General features: G+C 43.6%; 1 pseudogene; it reads right to left on the reverse strand.

The window, feature by feature from the left end:
* Positions 1-9,223: 9,223 nt before the first annotated feature.
* LOC121479334 lies at positions 9,224-9,936 on the reverse strand (annotated as a pseudogene).
* Between the last annotated feature and the right edge of the window lie 875 nt (positions 9,937-10,811).

Raw genomic sequence — 10,811 nt, forward strand, 5'->3', positions numbered from 1 at the left:
TTTTAAAAGAGTTTATGCTTCATTTTTTTCTTTTTAAGATTTTATTTATTCATAAGAGACACAGAGAGAGGCAGAGACATAGGCAGAGGGAGAAGCAGGCTCCCTGCGGGGAGCCCGATGTGGGCCTGGATCCCAGGACCCCGGGATCATGACCTGAGCCACTCAACCACTGAGCCACTCAGGGGCCCCTTGAAGTTTAACTTTTATTTCTTCAGATCTTCAGCCACATTTTCTCTACAGCTTCTAATAGCTTTTACTGACAAAGGGATATGCTTAGTTTATCATCACATAGTTGCAAGCAGAACAAATATTTCCCTAGGACGTGCAACTTTTTGTTTTTGGGTGTTAAATGAAAACACTGAAGGCAGCTTCTAACCATTGTCATCAATTGTAAAATTTTTAAAACATGGAGTCAATAGATATCACATGAGACTTAAATGTACTCTTCCAGTACTTGCTTGTAGAGGTTTGCTTCTATGGTCTCCCTTAGGTAAGCTGCTTAGGACAAGATGAGTGGCCAATAACAATTAGGGTAAAAACATTTTTCAAATAGTCTGTGATGATTTTTTTTTTACTCTTTTAAGTATTTGATCAGATTGTCATTGTTTTTATAACATTATGTGGCGAGAAAAAAAATTCATACCAGCAATGGAATGAGCATTTCTGATGTTATCTTACTCACTTATGTTAACAGTAGTATCTTTAATTCCCAGTTTGTAGGAATCATTCTGCAGCATTAGTTTAAGTTAGTTAAAACTAGCAAATGTAATCAATCTGTACACACAATCAGGCTAACTAAACAGCCAGACATAGTCACAAACTTCAAAAGTGGATACCATCACTGCACATTTCCACTTTGTGGAACTCCCACCCTGTTTTCAGGTATGTTGGACATCAATGTATGTGACATATGGCTCTCTGATATTTGGTCTAAGTGAAAGTGCTAGTGCTAGGCAACATATCAAATATTAGTAAGATTTAACTTATTTGACAAGGCAAATAGAATTTCCTTACACCCCAGTAGGCCCTTTATTCCAACACAAACCCCAGAGTGGGTGTACTCCAGTTTAGGAACTGCTGCTCTAGGACCTTCCAGAAGAATGAATTTACTTTGGCCGGAGAAGTTGGTATAGCAACCTCGCTGAGCAGTGACTGGCTGCACAACAGTGGAACAAACATTTAGGATGTACAAACGTTAGCTCCAGGATGGACAGGGAGGAATCTGAGTAGCCCTGCTCTGGAATCTTCAGAAGTGCCTTTCTCCTTAATGTTTTATTCCTTTTCTTATCCCAGCAGGCAGACAGTTACATTACACACACACACACACACACACACACACACACACACACACACACACAAACACTGGAACATTCAACTAGTTTGGTTGTGAGGGGTTGGATTTCAACAGGCGACCTGGAGCAGGGGGTGTTTTAGTGGAGACTGAGTGGATAAGTAGGAGGCAGAGAAAGAACAGGGAACAGTGTTCCAGCAAAGGGAATGTCATATTTGAAGGCTTGTGTTCAGGGTGGCTTGAGGTAAGAGTTAAATAGACTGCCTGCATAGTGACTGCATCCAGGGAGAGAAAGACACCTATCCCTTTGTATGTAGATGCCATGAAGGACAGCCTTGCCCTTCCCAGCTGGTAACTATGTACCCCTGAAACAGAGTTGGAGTTAGTGGTTAACACGGTGAGCTCTGGGGCTCACTTGCCTTGGGTTGGTCTCCCCACTCTGTCGCTCTGGGACCCTGAGCAAGTTATTTCATCTTGTTTTCTTATGGGGACCATAAACGTTGGTATGTCATAGAGGTGGCATGAGGATTGAGGTAATTAATGCATGTAGAGTCTAGTCCAGTGTCTGGCATATGGTGCTCAATAAATATTACTATGTCCCTGCCCCACCCCCGACCATTGTGGTGGTTGTTCTTTCTGCTTCATAAAAGCCCAGGGGAAGATCTAGTTCTGCCAGAGAAAACTGGAAGGATCACATGGCCCCAACAAGCAAAATTTCATTGCCTGACTTCAACTGGGCTGAAATTTAAAACCTTCTGTACTCACTGTAAATCTCTGCCCTACCACCTGTCATCCTCAACAAATGTTCTTCCTCCCATTCCTTTCTTTCTCGGAAAATGAAAGCAGTCAACGGATCAGACTTCAGCTTGCTACCACCCAAATCTCAAAATCCCTTGGACCTGCAACCTTTCTTTCCTTCTATTGCTGAGAACCCATTCTTCCTTTGGTCAAACAATAATCTACCCATCTGGATCTGTAAGCAACTCCCCTTTAGGGATGGCTTTCCATTGATTCTTTTTCCCTTCCCCCATGACTTGATCTTCTCTCTTTGATCCCTTCTTACCAACAATGAAACACACTCAAGTCTCTCCCATCTTAAAAAGGCACATCCTTCACTCTCTCTGGAAGCTGTCCTTTGTCCTATCGCTCATAGCCAGATTTAGCTACATTCATCCATACCTATCTGCATTTCTTCACTGCCTGGGTATTCCTGAGTCTGGCTTTGTGCCCCTACCATTGTGCTTGCCCCATTCTCACCAAGACACCAGCTAATTGCTAGTATTCAAACCCATTAGACTCTGTAGCCTTTGTCATACTTGACTTCTCAAAAGCATTTAGTAAATCTCATTCCTTGTTCCCCAAGATTTCTCCCCCCCCCCGCAAAGATTTTCTTTATTTATTTGAGAGAGGAGAGAGAGAGAGAGAGAGAGAGGGAAAATATGACCTGGAGGGAGAGGGAGAGGGAGTGGGAGCAAGAATATGAAGCAGACTCCATGCACTGGATGCAGGGCTCGACCATGAGATCATGACATGAGGTGAAACCAACAGTTGGCTGCTTAACCGACTGAGCCACCCAGCTACCCCCTACCCCACCCTGTTCTCTTCTTTGGGTCTCTTGATTTCTATCATTGGCCTTTCCTTCTACTTCTCTGGGCTTTCTTCTCAATCTCCATTGCAAACCCACTCCACTGCTCGGCACTTAAATGTTAGTGTCACTCACTGCTTTGTCTTAGCCCCCTTTCTTCTCATGTTAAGTGATATCCCCTCATGGTCTCCTCGCCTGTATGAGTTCATTAGCTGTCATTTATGCTGATGGCTCCCCAAATTGTCTCTGGCCTAGATCTGGCTTCTGATAGCCAGATTTTACATCTATCAATGTGCTGGATGTAGTCTCTGTTATTTTGCTCCCCATATGAGAAGTCCACTTCCAAGTCTAAACCCTTATGTGTGAACTTTCAGTCCCGACTACAAGCAATTCCAAAGCTTTGCCTGGCAGGTGTCACCTTGCCCTCCCCACACTAGACTTGGTGCACAGCTGTCGGTTCACAGCCCCCCTCCCCCGAAGCTTTCCAGGTCTGCTCTGAAACTGGGTCCCAGTACACCGATGGCAGGGAGAAACCCAAGAAAGAGGCAGACCACTCCAGACTGGTAGGTGGAAGTTTTCATAAACAAAGAGAATTTATACCTGATGCTTGGCTCTGGCAATAGCAGGACAAATGGATCCCCACACCTGCCCTAACACCAAATCTTGAAAGTTGATAAAAGACACACACACACACACACACACACACACACACACACACACACACACACACACATACACGGTGCAGGTGTTCTTGACATTGTATCACCATCTCAAGGCTGTGTCTTGGGATCAGCCTCTGGGCAAGCACACCCACACTCCGAAAACAGGGGAGGTGGGGAGGAGGAGCCTCTGAGTGTTGGGGTCCAGCTCACAGGTCAGTCGGTGGTCACAGCAGGCCAGTTTTCTAGAGGGTGTTGTAGACCAAAACTCCAGGCACCCCAGAACAGCCATGCTCATAGGCATATGTGCCTTCCCCACATCCCCAGGCGGAGGCCCTAGCTGAGACTCTTTTCTGTACCTACCTTGATTTCCTGCCCTTCCACTCCTGACTCTTTCTCCCTTACCCCACCCTGCTTTTGTTCAGGAGCCTTGTTTAGGGGTCCTTGTCAGTGAGACAGTTCTCCCCATCTGTTTCATCTACTGGGCTCCCCTGAGCAATTCTATGGAGGAGAAGGAACCGGAGAGCCCGAGCCTCTCTTGGTTGGCCTGGGGCAGTACATGAATAAAGACTTGCTTTTTATCTCCAGCTGGGCTCGTGTCCTAATGGACTACCTGGACATTCAGAGGGCCCTTTCCTTTTTTTTTTTTTTTTTAAGATTTATTTTTATTTATTTATCTATGATAGAGAGAGGCAGAGACACAGGAGGAGGGAGAAGCAGACCTCATGCAGGGAGCCCAATGTGGGACTCGATCCCGGGACTCCAGGATCATGCCCTGGGCCAAAGGATCCCCAAGAGGGCCCTTTCCATTCGAAAACCTGTCGTCTTTCTTCAGCTGAAGGAAATGGGAGTTTGTGAGCTTTAGGGATCTGTGAGTTTATAGTTTTTATCAAGTTTAGAAAATTCTTTACCATTATTTCTTCAAGTATTTTTTTCCTGCCCTAACTCAGTACGTTTTTCCATCTCAATCATTGTGTTTTTCTTTTTCTTTTTTTCCCCCAAAGATTTTTATTTATTCATGAGAGACACACAGAGAGAAGCAGAGACATAGGCAGGGGAGAAGCAGGCTCCGATCAGGGAGCCCAATGTGGGTTTGATCCCAGGACCCCAGGATCACAACCTGAGCCAAAGGTAGATGCTCAACCACTGAGCCACCCAGGTGCCCCTCAGACATTGTGTTTTTCATCTTTAGACTTTTGATTTGGGTTCCCCCCCCACAAATATGTCTTTCATGTCCCCCCTTAACACTTTTCTCTACCTTCTTGAACATATGAAATACGTTTAAAAAATTTTTTTAAATATGGTTTTAATAACTTTTAATATCCTAATTTGCTAATTCTATTTATTGTTTGTATTGATTTATTTTCCTTCTCATTATGGGTTGTATTTTCCTGCCTCTTTGTATGCCTGGTAATTTTTTTAAAAATTTTTTTTTATTATTATTTATTTACGAGAGTCACAGAGAGAGAGAGAGAGGCAGAGACACAGGCAGAGGGAGAAGCAGGCTCCATGCACCGGGAGCCTGATGTGGGATTCGATCCCGGGTCTCCAGGATCACGCCCTGAGCCAAAGGCAGGCGCCAAACCGCTGCGCCACCCAGGGATCCCTTATGCCTGGTAATTTTTGATTGCATGACAGACAATGTGAATTTTTCATTATTGGGTGCTAGAAATTTCTCTATTTCTATAAATATGCCTGAGTTTTGTTCTGGGATGCAGTCTGGTCACCAGGAAATAGTTTTGTCCTTTTGAGGCTTGCTTTTGTTAGACGGTGCTAGAGAAATGTTTAATGTGGGGTGAAATTTGCCCTGCTGATATACTCCTGAGTACTCTTCCTGATGCTCCATGAATTATGAGGTTTTCCACACTGGCTGGTGAACTGTTCCCAGCCTGTATGAGCCATAACAATTGGTCCCTTTGTTTTTTGGGGGAGTGGTTTTTTTTCCTTAGCTTCAAGTTTCTTCCTGACACTTGCTCTGATCAGTACTTAGCCAGATATTTCAGGGAGACCCTTTGCAGACCTCCAGAGCTTTCTTTCTCTGTGCAGCATTCTCTTCTCCCTGTCAGATTTAACTGCCTCAGCTTTCTGGGGCTCCTAGTTCCATATCCTCAATTCACAGGGCTCTGGGTTCCTCCTCTCTGGGCTGAGGGCTGGAAATTATCTCCAGGAAGTCAGTTTATGCAATTACAGAGCTTATCTCATTTGTTTTTCTTCTCTCAGGGAGTACTGTCCTGAAATACCTATTTTCTAATATGTATCTAAAATATTTTTTGTCTTTTTGTTTATTGGTAGTTTCAGGCAGCAGAGTAAATCTGGTCTGCATTACTCCATCATCATAGCCAGAAGCAGAAGCCCCCAAATTGTACTGTTTTGTTTTGTTTTAGATACTTTTTCCTCTCCATTTTTTCTGCTTTTTCCTCATTAGTAAAAGTTGTACTTCCTGGATTCACCCTTGATATCTCTTTTCTGTTCTCTGTAGTTTTTATCTCTTTGTACTTTCACTCTTGGTTCTGAAGGATTGACTTGATTTCTAATGAAATTTTTATTTCTGCAATTTATGTGTTTAATTTTCAAAAACACTTTCTCATTCTTTTTTTAAGATTTTATCTATTTATTTGAGAGAGAGAAAGAGAGTGAGAGTGAGAGAGAGAGAGAGAGAGAGATCACAGAGACAGAGGGACTGAGCAAGGAGCCCGACTTGGGGCTTGATCCCAGGAACTTGAGATCATGAGCTGAGCTGAAGGCAGATTCTTAACCAACTAAACCACCCAGGGGCCTCTTTATTGTTCTTCTTTCAAAAAAAAAATCGCATCCTGTCTTTGTTTTATGGATGCTCTAACATGTCAAACCTTTTAGAATTTGTTTTTTTCTGACATTCTCATCTTTCCAACATTCTTTTTCTTCAAGAGGCAATTTGTTCTGTTTGCTTATTTTTGTCTTTCCCCCTTATGTTGCTAGTTTTTCTCGTTGTCTGGTAATCTTTTACTGTCCATTTATATTGAAAAGGCCAAAGGCTGTTTTCTTGGGCAACATAACTGATGGTGTCTTATTTATAAGATAAGTTGTTGTGTGTTAGAGGCAAATAAGAGTTTATGAACCCACAAAAGAAGAGTCTTCTCAGTACAACTGCTGAGACCACAGAATTGTGAGCTTGAGGTAAAAGGGAAGCAGTGGTGAGCCATATGTACCCATCTGTTTCTTACCTCATTTTGATCATTTGCAAAGATTATTTGCTGCTTCAGGAATGAACCCAAATAATCTCCATCCTAAGCAGTGACCCAGTCCTCATTTTCCAATTTTTGGACCTGGACCAGACTTTATCATTTGGCTTTCCATATACTAATGCTACAGGTGACCAATCCATGGCACCTGGCATCCCCTTTACTTGTCTGGGTCCAGCAGCCTGCTTTTTTTTTTTTTTTTTTTTTTTTTTTTTTGTGGCCAGCACCTGTACCTTTTTTGGATGTGGGCCAGAAGTTCTTACGAATGAATGTGGAGGTATAAATACCCCAGCTGCCTATACTGGCCAGCATATTTAATTTTTAAAATATTTATTTAGGATCCCTGGGTGGCGCAGCGGTTTGGCGCCTGCCTTTGGCCCAGGGCGCGATCCTGGAGATCCGGGATCGAATCCCACGTCAGGCTCCCGGTGCATGGAGCCTGCTTCTCCCTCTGCCTGTGTCTCTGCCTCTCTCTCTCTCTCTATGTCTATCATAAATAAATAAATAAACAAATCTTTAAAAAAAAATAAAATATTTATTTATTTATTTATTTATTTACTTATTTATTTATATGTTTAGAGGGTGTGCACATGTGTGAGTGGGGGGAGGGGGCAGAGGGAGAGGGAGAAAGAATCTCAAGCAGACTCCGTGCTGAGTGTAGAGCCCAACGCAGGGCTCGATCTCACCACCCTGAGATCATGACCTGGGCTGAAATCAAGAAGCAGACATTTAACCGACTGAGCCACCCAGGTGTCCCTGGCCTGTATACTTCTGAGGAATGTGCTCTATACCATTTTCTTCTGCATCTCCATGGGGTTAAGATTTACCATGCACTTTGATAGCTGGCTTGTTGGAAGTCTTTCCTTCCATGTATCACTTCCCCTCTGCTTTGGTGTTGTCCTGCACCTCCCCAAAAAACCACATGCTCTCAGTTGTCATCTCAGGATCTTCTTGGCAGGGGAGAGGGATCCCATTAAGACCAGTGATGATATGGATCAAAGGTTGACACCCTTCCCATAGCTTTTTTTTTTTTTTTTTTTTTTTACCCTTCCCATAGCTTCTTACAACGAAAGCCCTACTCTTCTTCTCTCTCTAAAAATTCAGTAGAGAGATTGATAAAGAGGAGCAAATTCCCACACCTGTGCTTCTCATACTGTGTTCGATCCCACTCTGGCAGGAAGAATTCAGACACCCAGCATGTGGCAGAGTTGTCTGTTACTCAGACTGTTAAGCCACAGTGAACACAAATCTCCGAGACGAGTTGAAATGTAGGCTCCAGCTGTCACAAAGAATCTCTTCTCTGATATTGGGGTTTCTTATCTGTTTATATCTACCAAATAAGGTAATTTTCTGCTCCTGCAAGAACAGAAAGCCACAGGAATGCAAAAATCTGCAGATGTGGTACTCAATTAACAACTTAGGCACTTTTCAGGCAGTGATTCTCCGATGTTGGTGTGCATTAAGATCACCCGAGGGCTTGGAAAAACATTAAAATACAGTCCTCACCCATAGAGTCTCCCATCCACTTGGTCTGAGTGGGCCCAGAGTTTGCATTTCTAGTAAGTTTCCAGATGATTGTTACTGTCCAGGGAATATACTTTAAGAACAAGGAATCGATGTTTTTCTCCCCCTAGCTTAGATGATCATAATTTACAGTCTGTTCCTTTCATGGAATCTTCTGATATGATCTGTGCAGTTTTCATGTAATTGTATTATAGCTAGTTGACTGTCAAAATCATTTATTGGTGATGAAAGCTATTTAGAGTTTTCTACTTATATAGTTACCCTTGGGCTAGCATATTCAACAGTAGCAGTTCTCTTAACCTAGTAAAATATTAATCAACTTCATCTAATTTTTAATTTTTATTTTATTTTATTTATTTTATTTATTTATTTTTGCTGTGGAATGGTTGTAATATCCTCTCTGGGTTTCAGCAGTGGCTTTACTCTTGTCTTAGTGAAAGCATCCCACCTTCTTGTCATCTCTAAGACTCTTGGCCGTGGTTTAGGAGGAGGGAAGGGGGTAAGGGGGATGTGGGGTAGGGAGAGGAAAGAGAGAAAGAAAGGAGTAGGGAGGGCAGCCAGGGTTTGCATATTTCCAGGGAAATGCAAACCCTTGTTTCCAGTTGGAGGGTACAGAGGGCCAGGGGAGAGGAGAGCCCTGGCTCTGGTGGCAGCTCCACATCCCCAGACCTCATGAAGGAGCTAGTGCTGGAAGTTGGCTCCAGGTAAACAAAAGAGAATCCTGGGAATCCAAACAAAAGCACAAAGCTAAGGCCTTTTTTCTAGAAAAAGTCCTCTTTGTCATCCACAGGGAGCCACCCTGCAGTCTGCCCCTCTCACCCTCCATTGTCTGAATTCACAGCAAAATAAATAGCTAGACAGCTTCTCTCCCAGTGAGGTTGGTGGTCTCACACATCCTCACTGGGAGGGCCTTGAGTGCCCATCAGCTGTTGTCTTTCCCTTCTCATTCTTCTGCAGACTTAATCGTGCTCTTGGGCAAGTCATCTCCCATCTGTCTGCTGGAACCTTCTGGACTGTGCATTCCATGTGTTCTTGATGGTTACCTTGAATTCAGCCATCTCACACCCAAAAAGCTTCGGCATGCGAGCCTGCTTTGGGGTCAGCACATGGCCCTCCTTGCACACCTCCTGGTTGGACAGCAAGGTCACCACACCTCTCCTGAGAGCACATCTCTCTGCTGTGGCTCTATGGGGACTGGGGGGACTGCTCCAGGGGCCCCAGTCCAGGCTCATGGTGAGTGTTACATGGTTTCCAGCTCTAGTGAAGTCCATTTCCATGTGTTTCGTGAACCACCCATTCACTTCCTCCTTGGTTCGGTTGGTGAAGTGGAGACTGACTTCACCCCTCAACTTCTTGCTGACCTGATGCAGGTTGTCTTTGTAGTCGTTAGATGGGCTTCCACCCAAGGCCACCGTCATTGCTTTGTTTTTGCCAAAGAACATCCAGCTGTGCTTCCAGGCATTCTAGGTGTCTTTCAACTGGCTTTCTTCACATTGGCCACGGAGAAGATGAAAAGGTATTTTTGTACGTGTCCACACATTTCCGAAGCTCTTCTATCAGGTTCCGTTTCAGTTCTAAGCCTTTCTTGGCAGTTTTGGTTAAGGAAACTTTCTTGTTGTGCTCCGATTTGGGCACAGAACTGCAGGCAGATGCCATGGAAGGTGATCTGCATCATTTAATTTGATTTAATTTAATCTTTTAAAAAAATATTTTATTTTTAAATAATCTCTACACCCAATATGGGCCTCAGACTGACAACACCAAGATTAAATCATGTGCTCTACCAACTGAGCCATCCATACACCCTCTAATTTAATTTAATTTAATTTAATTTAATTTAATTTAATTTAATTTTTGTGTTGCTTCCCCTTCCATTTAATTTTATTTATTTATTTTAAAGATTTTATTTATTTATTCATGAGAGACACAGAGGAGAGGCAGAGACACAGGCAGAGGGAGAAGCAGACTCCCTCTGGGGAGCCCGATGTGGGACTCCATCCCAGGACCCCAAGATCACAATCTGAACCAAAGGCAGACGCTCAACCACTGAGCCACCCAAGTGTTCCCCTCTCTACATTTAATTTTAAACACAGATGAGCAATCTCATTCTTTTCAGTTGTAACAATTAGCACATCCAAATCATATTACAAATATAGTACAGATTCTGTCAAAAGTTATGAAGTGTCTCCTCTTTCAGGACACTTTTTACACATGTAAAGTGACAGGTCTTGAAAGAAAAGTTCTGCTCTCTTCCTTAATTTTGATGCATTTGCACCATATTTGCCAGAATCAAGAAGGTCTTCTGAGGAGTTTCTGGGAAATTCTCTGGGTACTGATGCCAGGAGAGGATGGAGAGATGAAAAGGGAAAGATGTCAGCTGGGTGGCCAGCAGTCGGGAGCCAGGAGGGTCACCAGCAAAACCCAATTACATGGTAGAGACCTGGAGGGTCCAGGGTCTGGGCACGTCAGAGAGGAGGAGTGGGAAAGCAGGGGCAAGGCAACTTGGAGAGGAGAAGGCTGGTGAGAAAAGA

This window comes from Vulpes lagopus, chromosome 20 (assembly GCF_018345385.1).
Source record: "Vulpes lagopus strain Blue_001 chromosome 20, ASM1834538v1, whole genome shotgun sequence".
NCBI classification, from domain to species: Eukaryota; Metazoa; Chordata; class Mammalia; order Carnivora; family Canidae; genus Vulpes; species Vulpes lagopus.